We start from the raw sequence: 19,027 nt of genomic DNA on the forward strand, positions 1-19,027 counted from the left end.
CCGCCCAGGTGCGCGGCGGGGAGGGGCGGGGCTGGGCTTGTTCCGCCCACCGCCCGCCTCCGGACCCGCCAGGTGACCTGGTCGGTGCCGCGATGCTGGGGGAGGGCTCACTACTCTCAGAGCGGATGGCAGGGGCGGCGCGTCCATCATTGGCGTCCTCCCTTCCTTCATCCTCCTCTCCCACCACCTGCCCTCATTCAAAAAATACCTTCATCAGAAAGGTAATGCTCATGTAGCATTGATTAGTTAAGTTAGTTAGTTAATCAGTAAAGCGAAATGAAAATACAACAAATGACACAATAAAATGAAAAGTGTATCTCCTTGTCAGAGACAACTGCTGTAGATGCTTGTAAATTTTCTTTATAGATCACAGAAATTTTCCTTGCATCCTGTAGGACGTATATATGCTTAAAACGATCTATATATAAGTGGGAGCAAATATATCATGGAGATGATTTTATTTCAGGGCCTATAAATGTGCCCTAACATCCCTACCCCCCTACATATATACACTCTTTTAGAGGCGAATTCTGAAAGCTTTTATTCGTTTATGTGAATGTGAAAAGTGTATACTTTTTAAAATAGTATGTAATAGCTTCTAATTAAAAGCAGTATTTCCTTACCCCAATCTATCCTAAATTTTAGATTTTATTTAAAAATATGATTAAGGACTATTCCATTGAGCACAAAAGAGAAAACTATATAACATAGGGAAAGTGTGAAGAAACAGAGCATACTGTGAGTAAAGAAAAAGAAGCCTTCACCTTTGCCCAATTCCCTGTGTTTTCTTCCCAAAACTGTAAATTCCCTCACCTGTCTGCAGAGGTAACCACTATTCTGAATTGTGTATGCATCATCCCCTTGCCTTTTAAAAATGTGTTGCTTTATAGGAAAACTTCCCTAAATAATGTGTACATTTAGTATTGAATGTTTTCAGAACTTATAAAAATGGTATAGAATGAGGTGTTACTGCTTTGGTGATTTTTTTCATTTCAACATCTTATTTTTGAACTGTGTATTTGTTAATATGTTTAATTATAGTTCCTTTATCTTAATAGCTGTAAACTATTCAATTGTATCAACATTCCAGAACCCCTTTTAAATGAATTCTACTATTGATATGCACTTAGAATGTCTCCAGTATTTGTTATTAAAAGCAATGCTGTTGTGATCATATTTGTATATGTCTTTAGATTCACAAGTTCAAGAGTTTCTGCAAGGTGTTTGCCTAGGAGTGAAGTTTCTGAGTCATAGTTTATTTATAATGTCAAGGTAATGTCAACTTGTTTTCCAAGTATGTAACAATTTGGACTCCCATCAGCAGTGTGTGTCTTAGCTGAAACTTGGTTTTGTCACACTTTAAACTTTTTGCCAGTCTATTTCATGATTTTATTTTTTATGCTCTGATTACTAATTGTTGGCCTAAAAGCTTGATTGTCTGTAAATATTTGAGTGTAACTTTATTGGAAAGCAACACTGTTCACCCTCAAGTACTTACTACCACATAACTTTCTTAGATCACTAACAGAATCAGGGCACCATTTCTTGAATTACTGATTCTCAGTGTAGGAAAAGCCTCACATTTGAGTTTGGCTTGTTGACCTAGTGGGGTTTGGCAATCAAGAGGAAGTCACTTGGGTTACTTAGATCCCAGTTTGTAAAACCAGGATAATAGGAACTACCATTACAAGACATACAGGAAGTAGGCTTAACAATGAAAGATCTTATCTTGGCTTTGGTGGACAGGTGTGATTGATTCTTGGGGAATGCTTCTGTAGATAAGCAGTTCTAACTCTGTATCAATAGGTTTTTTTACAATGAAACTTTTTTCTCATTTTGGAGGCAAAGTTGATGTCAACGGCAGCCTTATTCAACTCTTGAGAAGGTTCTTAAAGTTATTTGAGGGTCTGGTAGATTTGGGGAGTAACACCTAGCAGACCAAGGAAATGGATTAATAATGTATGAACTACGCTTGAATTCATCACAACTATTGGTGCAAATATTTTGAATAGAGGTTAGGAAAACATTTGTTGGTTGATTGAGACCTTGGAGATAAACAAAGCAGTCTGACTCACCCTCCTAACATAGTTTCAGGGAAATGTTTTCCCTGAAAGGGTAATTTCTGGATTTCATAAAAGTTGTGTTTGATTTTATGGGCAGATAGCTCAAAAGTAGCTTCACTACAGATACTCATATTTGATTTTAATCATTTTGTAGCCTAGGGAGGCTAGTTATACTCAGAAACTTAATACCAGCTTCCTACTAATGAGGGGGCAGGCATAACATGGGTAAAATTTTAGAAATCCCACAGATTAGTCAATATACACAACCTTTTCCCTCTTTTACCCAAGGTCTTAAAAACAGAAAACTTCTTAATTTGAACTTTATTTTTTTGCTTTTAGCCATTTGGCAGTAGAGTTGTCAGAACTTGGGCAACACAAAGAAAAAAATGAGAGGAAAGGGCGTTAATAGTCCTACTGCTTAAAATAAAGCTAGTAGAGAAGTAACAGAAAAGTTTATGTAGTTTTTACTGTCGGGAAGGAAGAGATTTTCTTCTATCCTTCTAGGCTATTCTGGCTGGTCCAAGAATTAAATTGACATGAGATAGATGAACAGGAGACAGTCAAACAAAAGTTTAATAACATGTGTGTATGGGAGAAAGCCAGGAAAACTCAGTGACTCACCAAAATGGTCTAAATCCTCACCTTAAATACCATCTTCAGCCAAAGCAAAAGAAGATGTTGGGGGTAGTGGTTTGGGAGGAAGGAGATTCACATGGAGATGAAAAAGCAAATATTTGGTAAACAAGTGTTTACCAAAACATCAGACCATGCAGAGACAGTGGGACACAGAGTAGACTCTGATCTCTAGGCCCTGCTGAGTTTCCCTGCCACACCTAGTTCATATTGCTCTGCTGATAGCTCTATTCTGGGAACAGGCCCTTTATACAAATTCTTCGGGCAGCTAAGGGGTACGTAAGAAGAAAATGTCCTGACTCTTTGGGGCCTTGATTGTTTTCAGCTCAAAATAGTCCTCATGACAAAGAGATATTTTGAGATGGTACATTTTGTGCTCCCCTCCACCTGAAAACATGCCCCACAGAGTTAGCAGAAGCTGATAGCTAATAGAAATTCTTGAGCATGCCTCACAGAACTACAGGTAGGGGGACAACACATTAAAACCCCTTTGCTTGTAAACTGCCTTCATTCATTAAGCTTACTTTAGTTATTTTGTTTTTGATTTCTTTTTTATTTCCTCTTTAATAGCATCCCTTCCCAGTTTCACACAGCCGAGTTGCTTTACAGCAACTCGGAGTCAGCTCTTGCCATGTGCAAGGTGGCTGAGGCTGGTTGGAACCACAGACCCTAACACTGGGCCTGGGCAGGTGTCTGATGATGGCCTCTTGACGTCAGAGCCAGATAAACTCTAGCCTCCGACCAAGCTAAGTGCCTCCATTTTGAATCTGCAGAAACAAGAACTCAGTGCACCTGCAAACACTGACTACCTCACCTTTTTTTCTGTTTCAGATCACCTTTCCCAATGTTTTAGGATCCTCTGGTTTTCCCTTAAATATTGCAAACCCTTCGCCTTTGGGGATGAGGATCTGAGACTAGCGTTCCTGTCTTCTTGTTTGGCTGCTTTATGAATAAACTCTTTCTTGGTCACAAACCTTGGTGTCTCAGCATTTGGCACTTGCATTGGGGCAAACAGACTTGGTTTGGTAACAGACCTACATTCTCAACACAAACTAGGAGATGGATGTGCGGGCTAAGTTCTCTACCAATAATCTAACATGCTTCCATCTTTATCTGGTATTAAATAAAAGTTTATCTTTAAATTACAACTATGCCAAGGGATTATACATTTAGTACTTCTTACATAGTCTCAGGCTTTCTGCAAAGTGCTTGATAAATAAAAGGGATTCTACTGAATTATCTCACACATCTTTATTAAAATTGTCATTAAAATCCAGTAATAAACTTCATTAGCTACCAGAGCGCTTAAATTCTTATTTACTGGCCTGAAAATCAGCAGGCCATAGAGTAGTTGTTCCATAGCAGTAACTGTATTAGTTAAAGTAAAAATATTTGAAATATGAACTAGTAATCAGTATCTCATGCCAGAGGGTGATGGTATAGTTAATTAGAAATTAATTTGTTGAATCATTATGGATCTTTTCATAAGACTAAGGCAAAACTAGTAGAGTTTGTTGTTCTTATATTTTCACAAATATTTACAAGGTTCATCTTTTTAAACACTCATGTATTAATATTTTTTCCCTCTAAAAATAACTAAAATTTTCAGGGTGCCTCTGTGTTGTAGGGAAGGCTATTTACTATTCTGTAATGCACATTTGTTTCAATTGAAGTATAGTTAGCTTACAATGTTGCATCAATTTTTGGTGTACAGCATCATGTTTCAGTCATACTTATACATATATTCCTTTTCATTATAGGTTACTACAAGATATTGAATATAATTCCCTGTGCTATACAGTAAAAACTTGTTGTTTATCTATTTTATGTATAGTAGTTAGTATCTGTACATCTTGAACTTGCACTGATTTAAAACTTTATGTATTATACAAGTAAATGATGAATTGATAACAGATATTTAGTTGTTTCTTTCCAGAAAAGAGCTTTGAAATGGGAAATAAATTTGTTGACAACATAGAGCCCTGCTTAATGCTTCTGGAACCAAGTCCCCATAAAGCCAAGTTCCTCTGCTGAGTTTGTGATTAATCTGTCTCTCCAAAACTGTATGCCCTTTCTTGTGCTGCCCGTGTTCCCCTTGGGATTGAGGTGTATCAAAGAAAAAGGGGGATTGGAACTGAGAAGGACCCTGTGGGGCCCTCCTGGGTGCAAAAGCCCCTCCCTGTCCCTGTTTCTTGTTTCTTGGAAAAAACAATGACAACAAAGTCTCCTAGGCCTTCCCTGAGTTCCAAAGAACAGACTCAAGCAGTTACTAACTAGGGGAAGTGAGGGAAGGCAGAAACAAAGGGAAAGTAGTTAAGGAAGAGAAGTGATGATAGCTTAAATAATAGTTCAGCTATAAAAAAAAAATAGTTCGGCTATAAAACTTTCCTTGTTCCTCCTTAAGGGAGTATGATAACAATTTGATGCATTATCTTTGAGTTGTTGTGCAGAAACTAAGACCCTCCACCCAGAGGGAGAATGGTGACTTTATACTGACCACAAGCAGTAGACCCCAGACTGGTTAGAGCCAGAAGATGGATGATTAAGTTTCCTGAAACATCACCCTGTTACCTCACCATCAAGCAATCAGAAGAAAGACTCTGAGCTGCAACCCTCACCCCAAATGTTGTCTTTAAAAATTTCTCCCTGAAAGCCATCAGGGAATTCATGTCTTTTGAGCATAAACTGCCTATTCTCTTGCTTGGTGCCCTGCACGTAAACACTGTACTTTCTATATCAGGATCTGCATTTTTCTCTGGCTTAAAGTCATATGAAGAAATGATAGTGAATCTGAAATATACACCTCAAAAATTCCCTTGTTCCACTGTAAACAAAAAAGAACAAAGGGCATTACTGACCCCCTAATTCTACAAGTTGTAACTCTGTGCAGTGGTGACTGATGGTACTCTCTGAGGAGAATTCAGCATGAAAATAGGATGGATCACCTTGTGCTTTGGACAAACAGGCCCCTCAGATAGTCCAGTGTTTGTCTCAGGAAGAATTTCAGTGACCCCAGGTTCTTGCATCTTCCCCAGTTGAACCAGAAAACTTCCACATGCCACTGTGCAGCGTTCTAAACTCCACAAGGACAAAAGCTCCTTTTGTCAGGACCTTGGGACCTCGCCCTATGAATCTCTTCATCTGGCTATTGATTCATATCCTTTAATACTCTTTGTAATAAACCAGTAATCTAGTGAGCAGACAGGTTTCCTGAGTCCTCTGAATCATTCTAGCAAATTAATGGAACCCAAGGAAGGGAACATGGGAACCTCCAACCTACAGCAGTTTGGTCGGAAGTCCAAGTGACAACCTGGACTTGCTATTGGCATCTGAAGTGGGAGACAGTCTCGTGGGAATGAGCCCTTGTGCGGAATCTGATGCTAACTTGGGTAGAGAGTGTCAGAATTGAGTTGAATTGGACACCCAGCTGGATTCTGAGAATTGCTTGGTGATGTGGGAAAATCACACCCCACCGCCCTCCTCCCTGCCTACCTCCTCCTTTAGAATCAGAAACTATATCATGTAAGCTTGGTCAAATTAAATTTCTTTTTTGTGCCTCAGTGAAAAAAAATAACAACATTGTGGTAGTTTAAAGTGCCCACACATTCTTTGACCCTCCCCTCAAAAAAAATGGAGCTTAATTCCACTCCACTTTCTTGGATGCAGGATTTGGTCTTGCTTCTAATAACCAGAATAAACTGTATGGCATCTATATGAGGTCATAAGAGACATTGTGGCTTCTGAATCTCTCCTCAGAACATTCACTCTAGAGCAAGCCAGCTGCTGTGTCACAAGGACACTCAGGCAGTCTTGGGGAGAAGCCCACGTGGTGAAGACTTGAGGCCTCCAGCCAACAGCTCTGTGTGTAGGTCATCTATGAAGTGGATCCTTCAGCTTGAGTCAAAATTTTAGAGGCCTGAAGCCCTGGCTGCAGGTATCAGGCCTTTTCCTCTATCAAGATCACCCCACCAGCCTAGATGACCCATGGCCAGGCTTAAGGGAGATTTTGCAATAAAATGCTTGATTTGTCCCTATCCCACCCCCAACCATGTCACAGGAGGTATACACAGGAGATTGTGGAGAGAGAAATACACTAGAAGCGGCAGAGTTTAGATAAATCAGACTTTGGTGCCTGCAGACTTCCTAAATCCAAGTGATCAGGTAAGGAGGACAGAGGCCTGAACAAAAAACTTTTGAAGTTTGCATGTGTGTTGGACCTTCATGCTTACTATCTGGACATTTCTGAAGGCAAGAGGCTCTTGGCCGAATCTGAGCCAACAAGACATGGTGGGATCACAGGGTAAGCAGAGTCAACCATCCTCTCTTCATTCCCTAAGCTCTCAGAGGGCAGCAAAAAAAAAGACCCCACAAGTTTCTGTATTTCCAAAGGAGATATCTCTGAGATTAGCCAAGGGGCAAAGTTGTGAGCAAGACTGGTGGTGGAGCAATGGAACCAGAGGAACACACTTCCTAAAGGGAGTGTGCATGATATGTGGGCTCCAAAGAGAAATGCAGCTGAGAGAAGGCTAAATGGGAGTCTAGAAAAACATGACCACCAGCTATGTGGGAACCATCACATCAATAATTACTAAAAGCACCCCAGATCCTCCCTACCTGCCCAGCAGCTGATGATCCCAGCAGAAGACAGCACAGTCCAGCTTTTCCCACCAAGGGAACCATCAGTCATCATCACTTACCCAAGCAGCATCTTTTCTCCTTTTCCTCCCTTCTCCTTCCCACCAGCACACACCAGTAATGGACAATGCGTGAATATTGTTAACACTCGGATTTCATTGACTACTTGTGAGTACTATAATAACAGGATTAGACAGAAAATCCCATATTAGGTGAGATTGCTGGATAATTTTTTCCAGCACCAAGTGAGAATGAGGCTTTTTAAAGAATATGATTGTTTATGGAAAGGGTGACCATGCGTCAGTGGTTTGACTGAACAACTTGATTTACACCTTGTGTTCAGGCTTTATCCTTAGGAGGTGCAACCGTCTTCTGGCCATGAGGGAGCAAGCTTCAGGACAAAAGCCAACCAGCTAAGACCAGCAGAACAAATTCCAAGAACTTGCAGCTTTAATTAACTTGAATTAACTTGGACCTACCCTACTTCTGACTTCAAACTAAATGAGATAATAATTCCCCATATTTTAAAGCCATTTTGAGATGAATCTCCTCCTACAGCCAAAAACATCCTAACACAAGATCCTTTCGATGCCCAACCAAAGGTTCATGAACATTTGATGCATTTATTAAATAAATCTTATTGTCTATCCTATGTGACATAAATAAGGTCTAAAAGTCGATCCAGAAATTATAGCTGGTTTGAAATATAAAATTATTATATGGCTTCTATTAGTTGACAGTTATTCCTTCTCAATCTTCTTTTGCTATTTCATATACAGGCAGAGTAAATTTACACTTCTCTGTTGATTAAGCAAAACACAGTGGTGAAATCAGGACTTTACTGCTCACTGTACATTTATTTAAATTATGGGAAAAAACCCAAACCTTACCCTCCTATTTAACACTGTCCTAGAAAAGCAGTTGAAATAAAAGCAGTTAAAATAATAGTACAATTCTGAAATGATTTGTGCACTATATAGACCAGGATATAGGGATGTACCTCCAAACAATGTAGGCACCATTTTTCTAGAAATTAGATCTTCATGAAAACACAAACTTAAATGATTGACTAACCTCCAGCTGCGTAGATATTTTTATTAAATACATCCTTAGACAGTGCTTCTTTTCATGGCTGCAATAATTAAAATACAATACATATTCAAATCAGTCATTGAATTAGTTAAAAGAAAACACTCAGCTTGAATAAATAGGATTCAAGTATCCTATTTTCATACTTCATAACACTTGCCTCATCTTACTTTAATGACTGCCATGTCTTGTACTATAAGGAGGTTTTGAGTTTATTTTATGTTATTAATAGGCTCCTATACATGCGTTACAGGCTTCCTCTAGGTATGAGCATGAACTGGGAGTCTGTTAACTACGCTTGCAGTGAGAAGCACTCTACAGACACAGTCTGATGGTTTTGCACAATTTCGTATATTTGCGGTCAGCTTTGTCAGTAAGATTAGTGATGCTTTCCTTTCATATGACCAAGTTGTAAAATGATTACTTTATTGAGAATTTGGTTTTCCTGTGCTAGGTTTTAAAAATAACTCATATTCAAAACAATGAAGAAAGTTCTTTTTTATAAAACAGTTTGGAAAGAAAACTTTTATTGTTTTTTGTGTTGTTATTCTCAATATTTTAATCATTTTAAAGTGTCTTTTAGACATTCTAGGAAGATCACTTAGGGGAAAAAAGCACAAATAATAAATTTACATTGTGATAAATTGTGAACATTTTTTTTCTCTCTAATTCCCTTTGAAATTGTCCTGTGCATCTGGTGCTACAGAATGACTCCAATAGAGTAATATAACGGGGCAATATGAATTTTTGTTCTGGTTCCTGTTAGTTGCATCCTTGTTTGAATCACATTTAGAAGAGACCCAGCTATGACACAGAGCCAAGGCGATAAGGGTGATGACAGACAATGATGAGATTTAGATCTTGGTCTTGATTCTGCCCTGGGCAGTTAGAAGAATGAACATGATGGTTTATATTGAATCCAAATTCATTAACTTTTATTGACATCACAGCAGTTCATTCTTCAGTTTTTTTTCTGGGGAGTTTTCAATAACTGAATAATTTTAAACAGAATTTTCTGTGCAGAAGGAGTTGTTTACTGACTCAGTTGACAGATCATCCTTAAGTGCGAACCTATTATGTGCCAGGCACTGTTCTAGACCCCATGGATACAGCAGCAGTGAGCAAAAGAAATAAATTCCCTGTTCTCATGGAGTTTGTGCACTAGTAGGAAGGAAGAGATACACACAAAGAAAAAAGTATATAACAAGTCAGGAAATGATAGGTGCTATGAATAAAAGTAAATGATGGTCAAGGTTACCTAGAGTGTTAGGTGGAGGTACTAGTTCATATAGGTTGGCCAAAGAGTGGACTTGACATTTGAGAAGATGTGAGGGAGTGTGTCCAGTGGATTCTGAGGGAAAGGTATTCCTAATAGAGGTAGAAGAAAGTCCAAGATACTGAGACATCCATGTGCTTGTCAGGTCATTGTATGTGGCTGGAATGCAGTGTTTATGCTGGTGGGAAATGGCCACTTCATACAGGGTCTTGAAAATCATGGTGAGGACTTTGGCTTCTGCTCTAACATGGGAGATCATTGGGTGTTTTGAGCAAAGAAATGATAGCATTTTATTTAGGTTGTGAAAGGATTCCTCTGATCTGTGGAGACTGAATTTATAAGGCAGTAAAAGCAGAAGAAGGGAGAGAAATTAGGTGATTGCAAATGCTCTCGTGAGAATTGATGTCTTAACTAGAATGATGTGGCAGATTGATTTCCTCTCACGGGCTCAGCTAATGGCCTCCCTGTTTCTTCTTCTTCCCTCTTGGGCCTGGCTTTCCTGCTGGAAGTTGAGAACCATGTGGAACAGAAGCCCATCATCCCAGCTGAGGCTGTCCTAGGTCAGCTAGTAGGCAGCTCCTCAACACGTCAGGGAGCCCCAGGCAAGACCAGGGAGTGGTCCAACTGAGCTGAGTGAGATCAGTAGAACCTCTCAACTCATAGACTTACAATTTAGGGGTAGTTATGACAAGGATTATGGCATTATGGTGTGCATTCCACTTGCCATATTGCATGATACAGATGACACTCATGGAGATGGTGGTGTCAGTGGATTCTGAGTGTCTATTGAAGGAAGAAGCAGTTGGCTGAGAGAGAGAAGCTGCATGACTCCAAGGTTCTTCCCCGGGCGATTAGAAGAATGAATGCGGATAATGGAGGTGGATATTGAATCCAAATTGAATCTTTGGTCAATATATTATGATTCATTCAAGTGAAAATCATAAAATAAAAATTGTCCCCAACTTACAAATTTTTGTAAAATAGTTTTTTTCTGAAGGAAAAATCAAACATTAGAGTAGCTTTGGCTAGAGAAGCAGAAAAATAAAAACTAAATTAAAACCTTTTCTTTAGTCATCCTGCTAGAGGAAATGTATCAAATCATACAGCTCACTGACTTTTTTTAATAACTAGAATTTGGGTAAATATTTCTTCATCAGTGGTGGAACTGTACTCTGGTAGATGCTGGTCCTTGACCTGACCAATGTGTTTCCCTTCAGATGCTGTGATTAGATGCTCTGATTGCTGCTACTAATGGTTCACAGATGCTCTTTTTCCTGAGACTCCCCTGGGCCAGGGGGCCTGTGTACCAGGAGATGCCTGGGAGGTTAAAACCTACCTACTCAGCCATCAAATGGGTGCAGAGGTGAACAACTTTGTGGTGCTATTCACACTCCAGAGCCACTCCTGTGATCAGGCTGGGGCTAGACTTCAGCTGCACTCACTGATATTATAAAATTATTAGTGTAGAATTGAGAAAAAACAGAATGAGTATTAAATATACAGAAAAGGGTTAATTTGGGGAAGACACATGTAAATATCATTTTCTCTAACTTCAAGAGACTCTCAGCGTAAGTTCTTTGAACTGCATTTTGTTTAAATTGTTTCATTAACTATTGTTTGCTAAAAGCACATTTCAAGTGGAGAGAATATATTGTCATGACTATAAATGTTGTGTTGAATTTGACCTGCAACTGTAACTAAATTTAAAAACATCAGACCTCACAGCCATCATTCTGAATCATCCTTTATATTATTTATGACTGATTCTATAATACATGGTTCATAAAATTAAATGGTATGTTTGGACATGATAGAAATTCAGAATTATCTAATGAAGAGCTAAAAGAGAGATGGTAGAGAAAGCCAGTCCAATTTCTGGATTATTCACTTGAGGAAACTGCAAGTTATAAAGATTAAGTGATTTATCCAAAGTCATGGAGGTAACTGGTGTCATATCTAGAAATAGAAGGCAGAATGAGGTATAGAAAATATATTCACTATAAGGTTGTAACTGTTACTAGAAGAATGAAAAATATTAAAAATGAAACAGATAATTGATAATTATCAATATAGTTCTTTTAAATAATTCACTTATCCATATAATTCAGGCAAATTCAACACTGCAGTCATTTCTTATGGGACAGCTAGTAGCTATGGGGAACAATTTGGCAGTATTGTGTGAACATCATTGGGGTTGGGTTTGTTGAATAAAGTAACATTCTCAAACTGTTATTAAATAAAAATCATCTGGAGGTCTTGCTAAAAATGCAGATTTTAAAAGGCAAGACCACAAAAAAGGAAATTTAGAAAGCAATTCCATTTACAATGGCATCAAAAAGAGTAATACATTTGGGAAAATTTTAACAAGGGCAAGACTTGTAACTGAAAAGTACAAAACGTTGTTGACAGAAATTGAAGAGCTAAATAAACGGTAAATAAACAAACAAACAAAGTCCATGTTCTTGGATTGGAAGATTTAGTATTGTTAAGGTGGCAGCACTCCCCAAACTGATCTATAGATTCACCACAATCTTTACCAAAATAAATCTCTGCCATCTTTTTGGACAGAAATTGACAAGCTCATCCAAAAATGCATAAGGAAATGCAAGGGACACAGAATAGCCAAAATAATCTTGAAAAACAGCAAAGTTGGAAAGGTAACACTTCTTTTTTTCAAAACATGCTACAAAGCTATAGTAAACACAAGAGTGTGATATTGGCATAAAAGTAGACTTATAGATCAATGGAATAGAACTGAAAGTCCAGAAATAAACCAATACATCTATGGTCAAGTGATTTTAACACAGTTGCCAAGACAATTCAATGGGGGACAGAATAATCTTTTCAATAAATGATGCTGGGACAACTTGATATCATTAGAAAAGAATGACTTCTACCTCATAATATGTTAAAAATTGATTCAAAGTGGATCAAAGACCTAAATATAAGAGGGAAAATTATAAAACTTTTAGCAGAAACATAGGAATAAATCCTCATAACCTTGGATTAGGCAGTGTTTTCCTACATTGACACATATGACCACTTAAATTAGAAGCAACCAAAGAAAAAATAGATAAATTGGTTTTAATAAAAGTTTTTTAATTTTGCCATCAAAGGACACTATCAAGAAAGTGAAAATATGAAAAGACAACCCATGGAATGGGAGAATATAAAAATATTTGCAAGTCATATATCTGATAAGGATATAGTACCCAGAATATATACATATACACACAACTACAATAAAAGACCCCAGTCCAATTTAAAAAATGGACAAAAGATTTGAATTTTCTTCTCCAAAGAAGATATCAGTTGCCAAATAGCATATGAAAAAATGCTCAAATCATTAGTCATCAAGAAAATACAAATTAAAGTCACAGTGAAATACCACTTCATATTCACAACAGGGTCGCTATCATCAAAAACATGGACAAAAGCAAGTGTTGGTGAGAATGTGGAGAAATTGGAACCCTTATATATTGCTGATAGGAAGGTAAAATTGTACAGCTACTTTGGAAAACAGTATAGCAGTTTCTCAAAAATTTAAACATAAAGCTGTCATATGACTTAGTTTTTCCACTGGGGCCTCCTAGGTATATATCCAAGAAAATTGAAAACATATATTTACATGAAAACTTCTACACAAGTGTTCTGCATGAGAGTTCATAATAGTCAAAAGATGGAAACAATCCAAATGCCCAAGAATTGATGAATGGACAAATGAAATGTGGTTATATCTATAAAATACAATATTATTCAGTTATAAAAGGGAATAAAGTACTGATATATGTTACAATATGAATCAATCTTGAAAACATTTTAAGAAACCAGACACAAAAGCCAAGTATTACATTATTCCATTTATATGAAATGTCCAAAATAGGCAAATCCATAGAGAGAGTAGATTAGTGGTTGACCAGGGGCTGGGGGAGGAGAGGGAGAGAAGTGACTTCTAGGGGTCCAGGATATCTTTTGGGAGTGATGAAGATATTCTGGAATTTGTACTAATGCTGCACAATGTCTTGAATCTAATTAAAATATCCACTGAATTGTACATTTTGCACAAATTGAAGAATTTTATGGTATGTGAACAATGCGAGTCTGGTGTGGGGTCCAAAATTCTGATTTTCTAAAAGCTCTTGGGTGATGGTGATGCAACTAGCTCTCATATCACACTGGGAAAAGCAAGGGTTTAGAGAACTCATTCCAAGGTCTGGATGGGGCATACAGTGCTCGACTTCTACACATCGTGTTAGCAATGTGTGGTTGTACGTTGTTGGAAAAAGGAGTCCCTCGTTATCTCCAGTGTGACAGTAACTCAGAATGTAGATACTTGGGCAATGTGTGATGTGCGTATCTTATAGAGGAACACAGAACTATCTCCTTAAGATAGTATGTATGCCACACATCTTAGCGCTTCAACCACCCCTACCCTCTGAGGCTCAATCAGAGAGGGCTCTAGTGGAACGAACATCATGGATGTTGCATCTGGGAAACTAGACAGTATGTTAAGAACTGTGTCAAGCAGGGCTCTACCAGAAGCCAAAGGATTTAACACAGAGGAAATTTTACTGAGAATTGGTTGCACAGGTGATGGGTGAACTGAGACATTGCTGCTTCTGGTTGCCCAGGCAACGGGAGCCCAGTCTTTATGCTAATAATGGTATAATGAGGATCAACACATGGAAACAAAGTTGGAATCACACCTGGTCCAGGGAGCATCCTCTAGGGAAGGCCGTGTAGGAACTGGGGTGGGATTAATTTGAGAGGTTGTGAAGGGGATGGATTTGTGTGTGAAAGCAGGAAGTTGAGGCTTCTGTAGAGTGTTTGGTAATGAAGAACAAAAGGGGTGGCTAATTCTCTGTCTTGTCTCTTGATGCACCGTGCAGTTCACCTGGGAATGGAGAATCCAGAAAGTGGGGGCTTGGCTGGCTCCCCACTCTGGAAGCAGAAACACTATTTTTTTTAATGCAGGAGGGAAAAATCATGATTTGCAAAGTTCACCCTGCTCTTCTTGAAATATGTAAATGTTTTTCATTTTGTTTTTATGCAGTTGTCTTACTTCCCTAGTTACTGAAAAGTTCTAGTTTTGTGTTGAACATTTTAACATTTTTTTTAATATTGTGAGAGAAATATCTTCACAAATAATCCTTGTTATCTGAAGACAGTTTCAAATATTTTTCACATATTAGAAAAAATTTAAACAAAATCTTTTACTTTTAAACAGTTTTTATTTTCAGTGATTATAGCAGAAATCAAAATGCTTAACGTTACTCAAACTTTCCTGTATACCACAATCACCTGCTGGTCTGAGGAAGAAGGCCTGAGAGTCTGCATTTCTAACCAGCTCCCAGGTTAATGCCATTGCTACTGGCCCAAGGTCCTCTTGCTACTTTGAGTGGCAAGAATTTAATTCATTATCATACTACCAGGAATTAGAAATGGTAATTTAGTAGTTAAATGTGGACCAAATATAATATTTTTTCCATGCACTTTTTTCAATGGTGGAAATAATTTTTGTTATATTTATTTTCCTTTGATAAATTTTGCAAGTAATATGTGGTTACAAAATATTCACTAATTATAGAAATGGTTGGAGTAAAAGTAAAAATTAATCTTCATTCTCCACCTTCTCCCTCAATGTCTCTACTCTGAGGATAATAAATACTTCGGTATAGTAAACACTTTGTATGTATAAATAAAAATAAATGAGAGCAGTGTAATCAGTACTTCGGTATTTATTGAGAACTTTCAAGTGCATTTAGATACATACACGTGTGTGCAAACCCCACACATATAAAACACGAGAGAATCATAGAATTTTCTTCTACTTGCTTTTTTAAAAAATTATCAACCTCAGATTGACATTCTTCCATGTCAGCATTCATTTGATTTTGTGGCTATTACATTCTATTGATTGTAATTATTTCTACTGGTCACTTTTAGAAATAGCAAGCATTGTTACATATAATTTTGTACATGTGTGAATATTTCTAAAAGCTAATGGCTAAGTTAAAGTACATTTTTAATTTGGCAAATAATGACAAATTGACTTCTAACAGTGTTGGATGAGAAGCCGTTTCTCCACATCCTTATTAAACACTGGATATCATGAACCTAATGGACTTTAGGAGTTATTTTTAATTGCATTTACCCAGTTGGGAGCTTGAACATTCTTTTCATATATTTATTTGCCATTTATGTTATTTATTCTTTTGAAATTGCTTATATTTACTTTTCTCATATCTCTATTAAGTTGTACATGTTTTTTCATATTGATTGATGGGAACTCTTTGTATATGATATGATAGATATTGACTTTATGTTTAATATATGTACACACACACATTTTTGCCAGAGGTAGTATAGCATGCTGGTAGGGAGCACTGGCTCTGGGTTGGCATCCTAGTTTTCACCACGTGGCAGTTTACATGATCTTATTTAACATCTTTATATCTCAGTTTTCTCAACAGTATGAGTGGAATAATAATGGTATCTACTACATATCTAAAGATCATTTATTTACTATTTCCCTAGTGATTTAAATGCTATCTTTATTATAATTTTCCTATTATTCTTAGCCAAACACTTTAAAAAATAATATTTAGAATCAACTTGAACAGATTTATCTAAAATTATCTTTAAGGTAATCAATAGATTAATTTGGGGAAAAAATGTAAACCTTTATAAACTTGAGGCTCCTCACTACAGTCCATATTATGTAGTTTTATGTAGTTAAGTCTATTTTTTGCCCTGTTAACTTTTAATATATTTGAAGTTTTTTTGGGGGGAGAACAAATATAGTTTTGTTGCTGTTTTGAATGAGATCTTTATATTGGACATTGTTGGCACGTTGAAATGTCTGTGTTTTCTGTATGTTTATCTTATTTTTAGACACCTAGCAAATTCTTCATATTTCTGTAATATATTTTAATTTCATTATTTTGAATTTTAATGTAAAAGCATTGAATTTTCCCCAGTATTTACTAATGTTTTGGCCTTCTTTTCCAGAACTCTAAAGACCATTGTGAAAAATGGAGATTTGTGGCATTATTGCCTTAATGTTTGCCTTATTTTATAGGAATACTCCTAACATTTTGTCATTGATATTTGCCGTAGTTTTCCTGAAAACATCATGTCAAACTTAAGAAGTCTCCTTTGCCCAACTTCCTAATTTTTAGTTTTTAAAATCAAAGGTGAGTAATACATTTTGTCAAATACTTTTCTGACCAACAATAAGGAGTTTTACTCATTTATTCTATTAATCTAGCAATTTAGCATAAATACACTTTCTATTCTTTTGTTGTTCCTTTTATTCATTTATTTGTCTTTGAGGATAGCGTTCCTAATGAGTGTAGAGAGGGCTGCAATTTTAAGGAGGTGATCAGGGTAGCAGGGTAGGCTTTGGCGAGATGATGGTACTTACGACTTGACAAAAGTGGAGAGATACCTTGGAGAAGAGCTTTCTAGGCAGAGAGAACAGTGGGTCCTGAGGCAGGGGCTTACCTGGCATGTTTGAGGAAGATATCAGTGGGTCCTGAGGCAGGAGCTTACCTGGCATGTTTGAGGAAGAGACAGGCGACCAGAGTGGCTGCAGCATCATGCGTAGGTGGGGGAGCGGAGGAGAGGAGGTGCGATGCGGAGCCCAGGGAGGGTTTTGAGCAGAGGAGGAATGAAACACTTCCTATTCTTAGGCTATTCTTCAGTTCCTAAAATAAACCTTCCTTATCACGAGGCATTGTTAGTATTTTAAGATGTTGCTACAGTGAATTTGAGAATATTTTATTCATTATAGTTGCATTGAGCTTAACGTCTACCCTTTTATTGGCATAATATCAAGTGGTTTCCATTTTTCATGTTTTCTTCTTTTTAATGCGCTGGAACAGATTCTAAATGCCAAGGAGATTACTTACTAGTTAAAATTTTGATAGAAATCCCCTCCCTCCCAAATAAGCAAAGATTGCTGTCAAATTAGGGTATGGGGGGGATGCAAAGGGTTAGATCTCTGACTATCTTCCATTTTTTCAACAGTATTGCTTTTCTACTCATATCCAGGAACTGAGTGGTGTGGAGGCTGTACAAAGTGGCCTCTGGGCCTTTCCCAAGAGCCCAGTGACCTGTGGGGCCTAGGCCATGGCCAAGGGCAGGTATGTGCAGGTGTCCACCACCAGGGACAGTGGCCTGAAGAAGGAACACTATGTGCAGAATTTCAAGGCCTTGAAAGGACAGAGTGAGTGCAGCTCTTCACATCCATCTGCTGCCCAAGGATGCAAAGCCTGGGCCGGGTACAGACGGCTGCAATGGGCAAACAGCTAAAATCTCTACAGCTCTTAGTGCTGAAAAGATCAGAAGTGCATTAGGATGAGCCCAGGGAAAGGGGGAATGGCTTTTCCAGCACTGGGTGCCTAAGGACTTGGGTTAGAATAAGATGCAATGAACCAACAGTAAAGCCTACGCAAAGGCCATGGCCGAAGTGTGTATTTGTAATTTTATTAAAAGAAAATGAAGAATTGGAGGGAATTTTTAATCTCTGAAGTCATGGAGAGTAATTCCTCCCCAGTCTGTCCTTTGTGCTCTAGTCCCAGTGAAATCCCCTGCATTCAGGTCTAGTTTTCATGCATCGTCATCTGGTCTTTCCATCAGCAAGTATCCAGGGGCGAAAAAGAGGGGGAAAAACCCTTCTCATCTTACAGCAGCTCCACCTTGGTGATGGTCCAGAGTGATGACCAGTACGAGAGAACCACAAAACCTCCAGTGGTCTCCTGGGTTCACATAGGAACAGAGCTGAGTGGTGGTCATGTAACATAGCTTGGTGGTGATAGGGGGGTCCTTCATTTACAGGCCAGAGCAATAAACATGTTGGCTGCTTTCCCAATTTGTTCTTTAGTCAGAGCAAAGGAGATTTTCATTAAGGGGATCTAATGCCATCCTGAAGTTTTGGCCTGCGAAGTTTAATAAGTCATCTCCATTTCAAAACTAATTTTAATTGCCTGTAACCCTTTACTAATTAGCTGTTCTTCTTTCCACCTGGATGCCAGGAGGAGGTTGCTGTTATTTTTCTCCGTGTTTGGACATTTTTGCCCTTTGCAAAATAATCTCAGAGTGTATAGTAAAAGCTACTGATGCCCCAATCCATGTCCTCTCAGCCAACTCCTGGATCCGCTGCAGCTGCGGTACACTCATCCCGCCACCTCAACCATCCATGCCTCTCTGCTGGCTTCTCTGCCCCGAGGCTTTCTTGGCACGGGGGAAACTTGCTCTGCCTACACGCAGGCAGCTTGGAAGCACCATGGATTTAATTCTCCCAGTAGCAACCTTTAACTAATGAACT

General features: G+C 38.1%; 2 long non-coding RNA genes across 4 annotated transcripts; both read left to right on the plus strand.

The window, feature by feature from the left end:
- The first annotated feature begins 35 nt into the window (after window positions 1-35).
- Window positions 36-3,669, plus strand: LOC140687246 (uncharacterized). 2 transcript variants are annotated; one of them, XR_012061423.1, is made up of 3 exons: window positions 36-221; window positions 1,194-1,272; window positions 3,528-3,669. It is a non-coding gene; the product is annotated as an uncharacterized lncRNA (long non-coding RNA). The 2 variants fall into 2 exon arrangements; XR_012061422.1 differs by lacking the exon at window positions 1,194-1,272.
- A 2,804-nt stretch (window positions 3,670-6,473) lies between these two features.
- LOC140687247 (uncharacterized) lies at window positions 6,474-18,164 on the plus strand. 2 transcript variants are annotated; one of them, XR_012061424.1, is made up of 3 exons: window positions 6,474-7,499; window positions 16,816-16,892; window positions 17,728-18,164. It is a non-coding gene; the product is annotated as an uncharacterized lncRNA (long non-coding RNA). The 2 variants fall into 2 exon arrangements; XR_012061425.1 differs by lacking the exons at window positions 16,816-16,892; window positions 17,728-18,164 and adding an exon at window positions 7,675-7,983.
- The last annotated feature ends 863 nt before the right edge of the window (window positions 18,165-19,027 follow it).

The sequence above is a fragment of the Vicugna pacos genome, chromosome 19, assembly GCF_048564905.1.
Source record: "Vicugna pacos chromosome 19, VicPac4, whole genome shotgun sequence".
Taxonomy (NCBI): Eukaryota; Metazoa; Chordata; class Mammalia; order Artiodactyla; family Camelidae; genus Vicugna; species Vicugna pacos.